A 14,293-nucleotide genomic window follows, 5' to 3' on the forward strand; every position below is an offset into this window, starting at 1 on the left:
CTTCGTCCTATATAATCACATATATTCCAGAACCCTCAGAAGCATCCACGAAAATTCTTTTCCACCGGCGCAGGTCTCTGACCTCGTTAGATCCTATCTGGAGGCCTTTTTCGGTACTCTGCCGGAAGGGGATTCGATCATGGAGGGCTTCTATATCAACTCTACTGCCCTACCAATGAAGCGTGAGTAGTTTACCTCAGACATACGGGTCCATAGCTAGTAGCTAGATGGCTTCTTCTCTCTCTCTTTAATTCTCAATACCATGTTCTCCTCGATGTTCTTGGAGATCTATCCGATGTAATATTCTTTTGCGGTGTGTTTGTCGAGATGCGATGAATTGTGGATTTATGATCAACTTATCAATGAATATTACTTGAATCTTCTCTGAATTCTTATATACATGATTTGATATCTCTGTATTTCTCTTTGAATTATCAGTTTGGTTTGGCCAACTAGATTGGTTTTTCTTTCAACGGGAGAGGTGCTTAGCTTTGGCTTCAATCTTGCGTGATTTCACCCAGTGACATAGTAGGGGTAGCGAGACACGTATTGAATTGTTTCCATCGAGGATAATATATGGGTTTTTCATCATATTGCTTGAGTTAAGTCTTCTGCATCATGTCATTTTACTTAAGGTGTGACTCCCTTCTTTATGAACTTAATACTCTAGATGCATGCTGGATAGCGGTCGATGTGTGGAGTAATAATAGTAGATGCAGGCAGGAGTCCGTCTACTTGACACAGACGTGATGCCCATATTTCATAATCATTGCCTTGGATATCATCATAACTTTGCGCTTTTCTTTTAATTGCTCAACAGTAATTTGTTCACCCACCATATTATTTGCCTTCATGGAGAAGCCTCTAGTGAAACCTATGGCCCCCGGGTCTATTTTCCATCATACTTGTTTCCGATCTACTATTTTGCAATTTTTTATTTTCAGATCTATAAACCAAAAAAAACAAAAATATTTAGTTACCTTTTTTTTATCTATCTCTATCTGATCTCACCTTTGCAATTGACCGTGAAGGGATTGACAACCCCTTTATCGCGTTGGCTGCAAGTGTTTGATTGTTTATGCAGGTGCATCGATTGGATCTTGCTTGTACCCCCTACTGGATTGATACCTTGGTTCTCTAACTAAGGTAAATACTTATCTCTACTTTGCTGCATCACTGTTTCCTCTTTAAGGGAAAAACCAACGCAAGCTCAAGAAGTAGTAGGAAGAATTTCTGGCACTGTTGCCGGAGAGGTCTATATCAAGCCTACCAAGTACCCAACATAAACTCTGATCTCTTGCATTACATTATTTGCCATTTGACTCCCGTTTTCCTCCCCCCCCCCCCACTTCTAAAACGATTTTCAGAAAAATACAGAAAGATTTGCCTTTTTTATTCACCCTTCTTTCGTTCGTCTTTTCATTTTCCTTTCGTTTCCTCGTTTGCTAGATCGGGTTGTTGTCACCATGTCTAAATCTGAGGAGTTTTTCATAGAAAAAGATAGTAGTAATCTTGAGGAAAATTTTGATGACTTTGCTAGTAATGATCCTCATGAGGAACCTACTATCATGCATACAAAAAAATTCCGCACAGGTAGCGGTAATATTATTGGAAAAGGTGTTATTCATGATTTCTTTACTTGTGTTGGCATGCTACCTACGTTAGGAGGATCTATTCTTAATAAAACTAATAGTCTTGCGGATGCTATAACTTTGCTCATAATTGAACTTGAAAGACAATTTGTTCATATGCACCCTTGCATAAAAGGATTTTTCTAGAGTTCTCTAATATTCAGCATTCTCATGTTAAGCGTGCCGCCACTATATTTTTGGCTCACGAGTTTAGATTTATCATGAAAGAGGCGAGCGAAATTTTTGCTTATTACAAAATTAATGTTGGTTGCCCTCCCATAGAGGAGATCCTTTTTAATCAAGAGAAAATAATAAGATTGCAATCTCCAGATTATGCTGCCTATAATGAAAACTTGAGAAAAAGAGTCCCTACCTAGGTTTTGGTTGATAAGATCTCTGAACTTAATGATAATTTTGCTATACAAAACAACGGTCTAGGGTTCGTGCTAGGAGATAAGCTTATGACTTTTCACCATAGGAAAGCCTATAATGTTGAGTTGATTATAAACTACAAGGGGCCGAAGGAGGATCCTATTCCTCCCAGACTCAATCTTAAGGACCCTTGTCCTATTAAATTTAGCCCTTTTGATTATTTTTTCTTGTCGCAAAGGAAACTTGCCGCTGAAAGAAGGGAGTATGGGATGAGCATGGATGATTTCCCTTATTATTATGCCAATACCTAGATCTACTTGTCGTCAACCTGTGTAGTTGCATGGGATAGCATCCTGAAACTATCGTTGTTTAATAAATAACTTTCAAGCCAAAATTGATAGAAAGTTGCTTACGAAAGAACCACAGTCGGAAAATTTGTATTTGAAGCAAGAACCAAGTGTAATATACTAATGGATTAATCACTCACTGATTTTCATACTTATCCTCCTACCAAGTGACATTTTATCCAGTGAGGTCCAATTCCTTTGCTAATATACTCAAAAAGTCAACCATGCATCATTCTTTAGGAATTCACTCTGCAGCTTCCCATGCTAGTGCAATAGTATCGAAAATCGTGAGAATGATGTGTTAAGCAAATATAAGTAACGCTTCAAAACAAACGCACATGTACACAATTGGCATTACATTACTAGTTTCAATTAATATCAAGCATTTTCTTCTTATTTATATGGATATAGTTTAGAGGCCAAGCACGGTTGATGAAAAGACATTTATCCATGTATGGATATGATGATAATTATTTATTTGCATGTTTTCATCCTCTAATTGTTATTTATTTAAATATTTATTTATTGACCTGCTCTATTTATCGTGTAGATTGATGTTGTTAATTACTAGACCACGAAAGGGTGAGAGACAAAAGTTACTTCACTTGAAGCAATACAAACTGAAAACATCTATTGTAAGTGATATTAGATGGATATTACCTTGCAGAACAATCTAACACAATGAATTTTTTTTGTTTGCATGAATGCAACCTAACCAAGAAAAACCAAGTTGTACTGAAACTTGGACATTTAGTCATCAAGCACAACTTCAAGGGTTGCATTTAAATTCAGACAACCATGTCACATAATTGGAAAAGAGAGATAATATGCATATGGGAACAAATATTACATTAGTAGGTGATGGGAAGAAACTGGGCGCTTCTTATTTCCAAGCTTAGTTATTTCTGAAATTAATTATTAAGACAATAGTTTCTTCTAGAATTTAGAAACAAAAATTTTCTGAAACAATTTTTTATTAAATGAATATCGAGCAATCGAGCAAAATGATAAGAAATGTATTATCTCTTTTTTGATAGTTTACCAATGCATTGCATAATTAATTGTACTTTTTTGCGGAGAAGAGAGTGCTAGTAAAATAAAATAAAATTACAGTAACTAAATGTGTATTACTGTAGCATTTTGATTATTTGTAATAGAAAAAATATATGTATATGCGTTCATTAATCTGCCTGAGTTCTAGAGCTTACTTTTACCAATGCGCTGTTAACGCACACCGTCGATCGAACCCATATGATATGTATAGATATAGTATGAGCTAAGGGGAGGTTGTCGTGTGATTCTGTGATATTTCTCTAGCTTACTTTTTTGGAATTGCCTCAACTGTCGTGGATGTATTAAGATTGTCAGAATCAACATTCAATTAGTAATGTATAATACAGTGTCGGAAAACATGAAACTCTAGCAATAGCTAGACTGGATCATTAAGCAATAAAGACTTGCCCCAATGGCAGTGTTAACATAAAAATAACGGAAGTTGAGAGATAAAAGCTGAGTGGTAGGACTGTCAAGAGTGGCCGCAAGTTAGCGTCTCTAGTCTTCAATTACAAAGACATACAAATCCGACCAGAGCAATATTCAGCCATGCCTCCTCTCACTACCACAATAGCTAGAAAATGTAACTTTATTTAATACTGTACATTAATAGCACAAATGCACATTTAGTATGATAGATTCCAAACGTAGTACATATTCCCCTCTCTAATTCATGTTCAAATTAAGAGATCAGATGAAACCAAGACTGTCAATTGTTCTATACCAATCAGGATACATTTATCGCTAAAAACTATATACATATAGGGGATCATGCGTCCAGACCTAGCTCTCAGCAACAATACAGTTCTCCTTTGTCCGTCACTTTCTTAAAGTTAAGCTGAATTGCTCGTTCCTATCTCTATGTCGCTACAAATGAGAAGACTCCATGTTATCTCATCTTTATCAAGTCGAAAAAGAATGCCATTTAGCATGGAAGGCAGAATCTTCTCGGCATCATTCTTGTGGACGGGTGAATTATGAAGCAAAAGATACAGACTGCAGAGGAAAACTACATGAGAAATGATCAATGGAAAACAATATAATTTGTGTACTATAAGAATTGAAAACACTAAAGAACCAATATACTTCTTATAGTAATATTTCATATCCAAAAAGTAATCGATGATGGGAGCATCCAATGATGATTTAAGAAATATGCCAAAGAATTATCCAACTAATTACTACAATGGGCTTACTGTAAGTATACATCTATATTCAGTTAGAAATTAGGGAGATCTATCGAGAATTATCTAGGTTGTATGGAGTGCATAAGTCTTACAAAGGCCAATTAATTGTCAAAGATCTTAACATCTCAAAAAGTTTAATGCTTCAAAATTCCATCCCTAGAAAGAAAATAATCACAACTTGTACTTAGTAACACACATAAAAAATACAGTCCAGTTAATTTTTCATTTTGACAGAACAATTGATGATCATGCCATTGAGTTATCATATCACTAAAAGGTAGCAGCCAATAAGACCCGCAGAAACCTGTACATCTAGAAGAAAATAGCATCCAAAATTGTATCATAGAAGGGAACTGATACCCAGGCAAAGATCAAGTCTGCCCATGGACACACATACACATGCTCATGTTATATCCATTGGATCGGAGTAGGCTAGTAATCCGGTAAACCTACCTTCTCCAGCGGTTGATGAACTCAAGCCGGAGGCCATCGTGGAGAGGGCGTTGGTGGCGACGGGGATGTGTGGGTAGTGGCGGCGGTGAAGCTTCCCATCGCTTCAGTGCCTCCCTCTGGATCGGATAGGGTTAGGAGTGGGAAACAGTGGCGGTGACGAACCTCGTACCTTGTGCCCTGGTCCCCACCTCCTCTTTATAGCACTGCGCGACAGGGGCCCAGCAGCCTTGCTTGGGCTGGACGCCCCCGATCAGGGCGTGGGTCAAGGGCCCAATGAGCCTCTGGGCCCATTGGAGGAGAGATCAATCTAACATTCTCCCCCTTGATCTCAACATATACTTTTAACTTTATACTTTGAAATAACTCTTTTCAAAGTACTCGTTCCATCACAGATTTGCATGTAGAGCATGTCTCATCATCACGGTTCATTCCCGATAGAATCAACACCTACAACACACTCCTCTGTTTTCAAATAGATTCTTTAACCTTGGGCCCTTTTATTGTCCAGAAATCTTAGAATATACCATAAAGCCCATGTCGATTGTGTGTTCTCCGAACACACTGGGCGGTAAGCCATTAATAAGCAGATCTGCAAATACTTGTCTGTTGCTTTCATGCTCCAAGCATTTCAACATAATTCCGGACTTTCTCCTTAACAACGTATAACTCTGTGTCAATGTGTTTGGCACCACACTTGACTCGTTGTCATAGGAGCGAATTACTTAATGCTTATTGTTGTTGACAACCATTATCAACTCCGGGTACATATGTCCTTAACCTTTTTGCATGTCCCTCAGCCTCATATCATGTTGTACATTATCTTTACATCATATTAACGATAATTGATTCATTCTTTAGAGTTTTTCCACACAAAAACTCCAAGTGTGGAAGTCAGCGACAATTGTGGATTTCGCTGTATATTTCACATGTTCTATTTCTGTATTCACAACCTTTCGAGAACACTTGCTCCTTTTAGCATGAGGCCAATATTTTTGACTCCATTCCAGTGATCTATATCTGGACTGGACATTACCAAAACAACCCGGTTACGTGAACTGTGTCACCGTAATGTTATACTTTTGCATTCATTAAGCTTCCAACAGCTGAAGCATATGGTATCATATTCATTTGGTCTATTTCGTATTGACTTTTGGAACACTAATGTTCCCAAAATCATTACCCTTTACTATAAGAATAAGCTTAGGTTTTCTCGCATGCATACTTTAGAAACTTCCCTTAGCATGACCATGCGACACTCCTAATACCCCTTTTATTCTTTTCTCGGTGAATCTCGATCCTTATAACGAGAGACATTCTACCCAGAACATTCTTTTGAACTTTGAGGACAAGAACTTCTTTTCCTCCTGCAGTCAAATTAACATCACTATTAACAAGTAGAATGTTATCCGCATGTACAGGATTTAGGAAATGAAATTCCCATTCTATAACTTTATACAAACACAATTGTCCTCTCATCTTCTTTAACCCAAAACAACATTTGATTGCTTTAGTCCATAAAAGACTTCTTCGGGCAGTATCCCATGTGTTCTTTACTTTCATCTGATGTAACTCAAATCATAATATCTTTCATCTGATGTAACTCAGATCATGATGTGCTACCAACACTCATTCTAATCTATTCAGTGTAAAACGCACAAAAACCTTTTGATTTTAGTCGTGTTTTACACCTTTACATATTTCCTTTGGAGTCACATTGTCCTTGTAGACTCTTTACAGCCGATTGTTTTGGCTCCATTGGAAATTACTCATGAGTCCCAAACATCATCGGGATTCACCAATTTCATTTCATCTCACATAGTCTCTTATCATTTAGACAAAGAGGTACTTCTCAAAGCTCGATTGAGCACTTTAAATGAGGTGGAATCAACCTCCATTAACATAGACTTTATAGTAATCAGAAGAATCTGAATTTTCTCATTCCTTCAGACCATCTGTGTCTCAGATACTGGCACTTCTTTCATATGGGGTTGTTGTTGCTGTGTCATTGCCAAGAGGCACATTAATTGTATAGTCTTTCATTTCCAAGAGGCAATAGGTTTTACAGGAAACTTTATCACAAGAGCCATGTTTACTCATTCCTCCTTTATAGAGCTAACAACAGGTGTTGTATAGGTCATACGACATGCTCCCCCTCAAATTACTCCATCTTCACTAAGAATGGTGTATCTTTAATCTTTATTATTTGGGTTTATTCTGTTAAAACTTTCTTCTTTATGACACTTTAAGCACCGTCTTAGTATTCCTTAGTATGCTTTCGAAGCGGAATAGAAGTATTTCTTTTCTTTAGGGGTATTATTATGACCGTTGTACTCCCCCAGACGATCACATTCTTCATTTATGGATCACTTTAGATGCATTATGTGCATCACATTATCTAAAGTATAGGGGAGTTTCATCATTCTTAGATAATCTCATATTTCTTTCTCCCCCTCGAAATGTGGCAAGAACTTTTCTGTCACAAATTCGAAAAACCATTCATAACTCTTGAATTAGGGAAACTTTGATTATCTACTTCATTTAACTGATTACTTCATATGTCATGAAGTTATCTGTTAACTGGTATGGGAGTACCTTTTCCTCATTCCATTCCAGAAACTCAATAGAGTTCTTTATCATCAGTACTTTTGCAAGTCGCACTTGCATATCATTCTTATCTTTAGGTTCGTCTGTAACTTTTATTGTCTTCGGATTTATTGAGTCCTTAATGACCGTTACACCTAAGATGTACGATCGATACTAGGAAAGCATAATAGCTACTCCATACTTTTCTCCCAGAGTGGGACACATTAAAGCACATGAGTCATCATGTCTTTCTCCTGTCATACAAGATAAGTCTGAGAAATTTCTGCCGCCATAACGGTTACACAGGGATTTTCCCAGAATTTTCCTGCCATGCGGGTTTTATCATAATCATCTTTTCCCGTCATGCGGGTAATTCCCTGTAAGGGACATAAATGCCAGAATTGGCTCTTTTAACTGAATATTCAATCATCAAATTTAGGAGTAAATCCGAATACTCTTTGACACACATGCTTGATCCGACGTTGGTCAAATTAAACACACATGTTGCTTGTTTCAACTCAAATCGTGTTGGCTGAAAAAATCTTCTTCATAGAGAGTACATGAAAGACATTCGTCAACCAAGACTCTCAATGATCTATCTCTTTTCTTTTGAGGCCATTCTTTTAGAGAGAACATACTCCCTCACGTTATGACCTTTCTTGGTCATCTTTCGGGTCACAAGTACCCAACCATTTACTTTCACGAATGAAGGCATGGAAAATTTTTAGTCTGAGAAAACTTAGCCAATAGTCAACAATAATGAGCATAAAAATAACCCTACGTTGGTCTAGTTAAAAAAATGCACATTAAACTTTTGAAACTTTCTTTTATATTCTAAATCACTGTTGTGATAGAATTAGAATAAACATCACCTTTTTACATTAATTCCACATCACCGTTGGGCAGAAATGAAAAAAAGCATATAACTCATAAATAATGTGATGATAAAATTTCTACTAAGTAACTTTGCTAAGAAAATAATCATCATTATCAACTTTATTGCAACGGAAAACTAGCAATATAAATATCCCAATCTTTATCAAATTCTCTGAAAATTGGTCATTGATACAAAATTTATCAGTGATTTGAACTTTTAACTATAAGACTCATTGAATTATAATATTGTCATCTTCAATGTTGGTCAGAAAATAACAGTACCATAATTAAACTTTAATCAAATATCTTTCTACTGTTATAGCAGAAGCTAGCTGAATTTGATTTCACCCACAAGTGAAAAAACTTCTCTCAAAAACCGTTCTTCCAATTAAATTTTCCTGTTGGTTCCAATTTAATTGGAGGACAAAACTTTTACTATTATTCAGTAGCATCACTTTATACTTTTCTACTCTCTAAACAAATTATCCCATTGGTTCAAATTTGAGTAGAGGAGCAACAATTTAAACTTTTAGTTTAGTTCTATTCACTTTTAAAAGAGCACTTTTATTTTCAATAATAAAACATGATCATGTTATTAACAATGTTGGTCATAAAAATAACATAATCATAATTACTTTAATATGCTCTTTAAATACTTAATTCTATCTAAACTTTTATTTTCTTCGTAAAAGAGTACTATTAATTATTTACGCAGCGGAAAATCATGAATAAAAATTCACCAACTTTTACTCTTTATAGAAACTGTTCTTTGACCGAATAAAAATTCATGAACTTTATATTTTCTATATAAAATTCATGGACATTTTGTTTTCAGAAACTTGTATTTTACTTTTCAGAAACTTTCTATTTTCTGAACAATCAAAAATATCAGAAACTTTTTATTTTACTTTTTAGAGACTTTTTTCTTTTCTATTTTCTATACTGAAAGAAAATAATAATAAAAAATAGTTGCAGGGGAGCCCAGCGCGTGCGGCCGCGGCCTCGGCCCAGCACACCGCACGCGCGCCTGCGGCGGCTGGCGACGGCGCAGCGGCAGCTGCCCCAGGCCTCCACTTTCAGCCCATTAAGGCCCAGCGCGAGCTAGGGTTTGCTCGGGCCGTCGGATCAGATCGGACGGCTATCCGCGATGTTCGGTCGAACAAAACCGCTGCCCCGATCGATCCGATCGTACCCTAGCCAGTTTTCCCCCACGCGCCGTTCTCTCCTCCTTGTCTCTGTCCCGCAGGGGCGAAACGGGGGCAGCGCCCCGGCCGCCCACGCCGGCCGCCGGCGACGGCGTGGACCGGCCACCGCACCGTGCCGTTGCGCTCTTTTTCCTTTCCCTTCACCCTCTTCTTCCTGTGATAGAGAGAGAGATCGGTGCAACGAGGCCTCCTCTACTCCCTCGCTCTCTGCAGTGCTCGCTCTGGCCGTCCATCCACCGCGCGAGAGCGCCGGCCGCCGGCGACGGCATCCACCACCGCGCCACGCGAGCCTGGCCACCATCTCTTCCTTTCCCCCCTCCATTTCACCCATCCCCCACCGCTTCCTGCGATAGAGAGAGACAGAGGCGCGACCTGGGTCCTCCTCTGCTGCTCTGTCAGCTCGAATGGCGGCGGGTTCGGGCTGCCCCGGCCGCCGGCGACGAGGCCAATCAGCAACCGCACCGCGAGTCCCGCCCCTTTCTTTCCAGTTCTCTGCTCACCCCCCGCAGCAATAGAGAGAGAGAGAGAGATCCAGAGACTTTCTGATGCAGCGCCCCTGCTGACCTTTTTGCTGGCGTGCGTGAGCACCTCGAAGGTCAACGCACCACCATCAAACGGCTCGCTGGTGGTGCCCTTTGCCCCATGGGGTGGTTCTTCTTCCCGGATCCTTGGCATGCCGATGCGATTCGGGATCGAGAGGAACGGCGCGGCCATGTGCGGCGGCGCAACATTTCTTTGAGATTTCTTTGCCCTGTCTAGGGTTCTGGGGGAGGGAGGGATCTTTCTTTCTCTGTTTGTTCTTTGTATCGAAAACCTTACCCTAGCCTGGCCTGATACCATTGTTATATCCATTGGATCGGAGTAGGCTAGTAATCCGGTAAACCTACCTTCTCCAGCGGTTGATGAACTCGAGCCGGAGGCCATCATGGAGAGGGCGATGGTGCCGACGGGGATGTGTGGGTAGTGGCGGCGGTGAAGCTTCCCATCGCTTCAGTGCCTCCCTCTGGATCGGATAGGGTTAGGAGTGGGAAATAGTGGCGGTGACGAACCTCGTACCCTGTGCCCTGGTCCCCACCTCCTCTTTATAGCACTGCATGACAGGGGCCCACCAGCCTTGCTTGGGCTGGACGCCCCCGATCAGGGCGTGGGTCAAGGGCCCAATGAGCCGTTGTGCCCATTGGAGGAGAGATCAATCTAACAGCTCAGTCACAAACAGAGGAGTCGGCCTGTGAGAGGAGCTCGAATACATATAGATTGTTGCAATGGAAGTCTCGGGCTCGTACAGTGGAGAAGGATGGTTTAAGTAGAGCGACAACATGTGTACAGGTCAATTACACATACAAAATAATATAGTGGTTACTTATCTAAACTCACAACATTTTACTCATGCCACAGGGAAGAAATCGTCGCATACCTATCAAATTCGGTTATTGTTTCAACTGGAAACATGCAAACAGAGTTCAGAGAAGAGGTATTGTCGCCATAATCCAAATGCATGATTAAAATAAGTGGTATGAATCTAAGATTCATGTTAACTTATAAAATCAGAATATTATTGTTGGAGTGCAACATTATTTCAGTTTACTAAAAACCCAAACATGCTTGATCATTCAGAACTTCTTTGGAATTAAGTTAAAAGTCCAAGTGGATTAATCTTCTTAGGAGATATGACCAAGTATATGTTTCTTTGGAATTAGGTTAAAAGTCCAGGTGGATTAATCTTCTTAGGAGAAATGACCAAGTATATGTGCTATATTTAGTCTTCACTTTAGGTTCTGGATTAAGCCATCTATGCAAGTGAACATACAAAAGACTGGAGAATTTCAAATCAGATACTCTAGTTATCCAAGAATAGCAAGAAATCATGGAAGAAATAACAAATATAAGAGCATGTGCATGGTAGATGGAAACAATGGATATATACATTGATTTCCCAAAAACAAATGATGTGGTTATGTGGCAATAGGAAGATGAATTCTGGGAGGTAGAAACCTATGGAGAGGTGCACAACACCATATGTACATAATCCAAAATTCAAGTCAAACCTGCAGTAGCAGGAAGAGTTATAATGTGATCAATGACACGACCATACTGAAATTGGAGGTAATAATATCATATAAGGATTATAATTCCTACTTGCAAGCTACTTAAAAATAGTATGGTAGTGATTAAGTTTTCTCACATGTTTTTTTACAGTACCTAGTCTAGAGTACTATTTGAAGAAGTAGATATAGTGTCACGCATGTACATTGAACATTCTGCTGCTCATAATGGAACACATACATCTATTAATTTCATAAAACATATTTAGCTGACAAGATTTGGATCATTATCAATGTATATACCTCCCCGCTTTAAATATGCAAATCACTAAAAGGGCATTCTAATATCTTAGGTGACAATATATATATTAGCGTATTTTGTATAAGTTAGCATCTCTAAAATCTAAACACTAGAGCTCCAAAAGAAATATCATATTATCAGGAACGAACCTAGGAAATATGGATTCCATGGTTACATTTGCAGTGAAATTTCAGATGTGTGTTTAACAATAAAAAAACATAGATTTGGATCCCCTTTCAAACATAGTACATGTATGTGCTGTAAACAGAACCTACATACCTCAACTACGCCATACATCTAGCTTAATTTTTGCATGGGCAACAATTTGAAAATCTTACTGCAGATCTGCCAAATATAGATTATACACAATATTATATATACCACTCTACCATGTAGATAACCTAACAATTAGTGTTTACTGGAAGGAATAACATACAATGTCCAAATTCATTAGATATATAGGAATCATCAACTAATTTTGTTGTCTAACAAATGGTTGCATGGGAAGACATCTGTAAAGCTTCCTGCCAACAATTAATGTAAATTGCCTGGTGGGTAGTTGATGAAGATGTAGTTTAATGGAACCTTACTGCATGGTGCCACTCTAGGCGATGCATATCACACCCTAGCTGGTTCTCCTCCGCTCACCAAAATGGATAATCTGACGCACAGAAGCGATGAAGACAGATAAGGAAAAAACTTTTGCTGCTGATGAAACATGATGTATTAAAACGACTTATTAGGGGTTCACAGATGAATTCAATGGGTGGAAGAGGAGGGATTTAACAATGCATGCTTACTTACGATGGGGTGTGGCAGGAATAATGGGAGAAGAACTTGAGTAGGGTTTGGATTGTGAGTTGTTGTGTCACTAGTCCAACGTAATTCCTCAACTTGATGGCCTCAAGTACCAATGTCGGCCTCCTTTCTTCAAACCATTATGCATACACCTGCTCATATGATGCATCAACAATCCTAGATATAAAAACTTGAAATAAGAAGAGAACTAATGCTTGGTTGGGATGTGCATTAAGGAGAGATTGGATTGTAGCACGGATCATAACATTGCAATGAAATACAGAGAAGAGGCCATGGTCTGCATAAATGGAACTCCAAGAATAACAATGCGAGTTCTACATATACACGGATAGAAAAAATACTAATGTTACAACAAGAAATCAAAAACCTATATAGAGCCCTAAAACACAAATTATTAATCCCAGCAAAAAAATACTCCCTCCGCTCGAAAATACTTGTCATCAAAATGGACAAAAAGGAATGTATCTAAAACTAAACTACATCTGGATACATCCCCTTTTATTTATTTTGATGACAAGTATTTCCGGACGAAGGGAGTACAAATTACTAATGCTCTTGTGATTCAACCTTTTCCAAATCAAAAGAACACACATGAATCTAACGGAAAATAGAAATAGACATGGCTACCTCAGATCATCACTATGGTCCTAGATTTGAGAAGTTGATATCAAAAGAGATCTAAAGATTTGGGAGGGAGCGGATTGAGAATATATTGATTGAGTTGCAGCATGAATCGCCGGCAACCTACGATGGAGAACAGAGAGGCAAATGGGGAAGGTTGGGCGTACGACGGCGGTGTACCTCAGGGCGCGGGGCTGCAACTTCTGCTTGCCGGCTATAAATGGGAGCGTCACCAGCCACTGGAGTCATCAACCTAGATAGTGAGACCACATGAATGGAGTCTTCAAGCCTAGGGCATGGAGAGCGGCACAAAGTTAGGAGCGCGTAGTTGACCTTCCGAAATACGAAGTATGTTTTACCCTAGATTAAGCATAGACGCCATATAGACTCCTAACCGTGAAAGAGTGTTTTGATGTCGATTGAATCGTGGAAGCCAAAGAGCTTAAGAATAAATCATGGAGGCTATATAGAGTCCAAGCGTGAAAGGATTATGCAAGTTTTCTAGAAAAAAAAGAAGTTTGGCTGGGTTAATCTAGACCATAAGATTCGGTCCCACCAGATAAACGGCTCGTATTTCTAATTAACGTGGTAATTTCTTGGAAGTGCCTAATTAGTATAGGTATAGATAGATTGAAATATGTCTAGCTAGGGACGTTAAACAATAGCGCTTGTTGGGAGGCAACCCAATTTTATTTTTATTCTTGCTTTTTTGCTCCTGTCTTTCAATAAATTTATCATCTAGCCTCTGGTTAGATGTGTTTTTGTGTTTAAATTAGTATTTGTGCCAAGTAAGACCTTTGGGA

The 14,293-nt window shown here is 38.9% G+C and overlaps 1 long non-coding RNA gene across 2 annotated transcripts; it reads right to left on the reverse strand.

Annotated features, from left to right (window-relative positions):
* Nucleotides 1-3,978: 3,978 nt before the first annotated feature.
* On the reverse strand, nt 3,979-13,917 carry LOC123092110 (uncharacterized). Of its 2 annotated transcripts, XR_006444247.1 has the most exons (5): nt 13,850-13,917; nt 13,671-13,779; nt 12,855-13,000; nt 5,044-12,711; nt 3,979-4,399 (listed from the first exon to the last, which is right to left on the reverse strand). It is a non-coding gene; the product is annotated as an uncharacterized lncRNA (long non-coding RNA). The 2 variants fall into 2 exon arrangements; XR_006444248.1 differs by having other exon boundaries at nt 13,671-13,915.
* Between the last annotated feature and the right edge of the window lie 376 nt (nt 13,918-14,293).

This window comes from Triticum aestivum, chromosome 4B, assembly GCF_018294505.1.
Source record: "Triticum aestivum cultivar Chinese Spring chromosome 4B, IWGSC CS RefSeq v2.1, whole genome shotgun sequence".
Lineage (NCBI taxonomy): Eukaryota > Viridiplantae > Streptophyta > Magnoliopsida > Poales > Poaceae > Triticum > Triticum aestivum.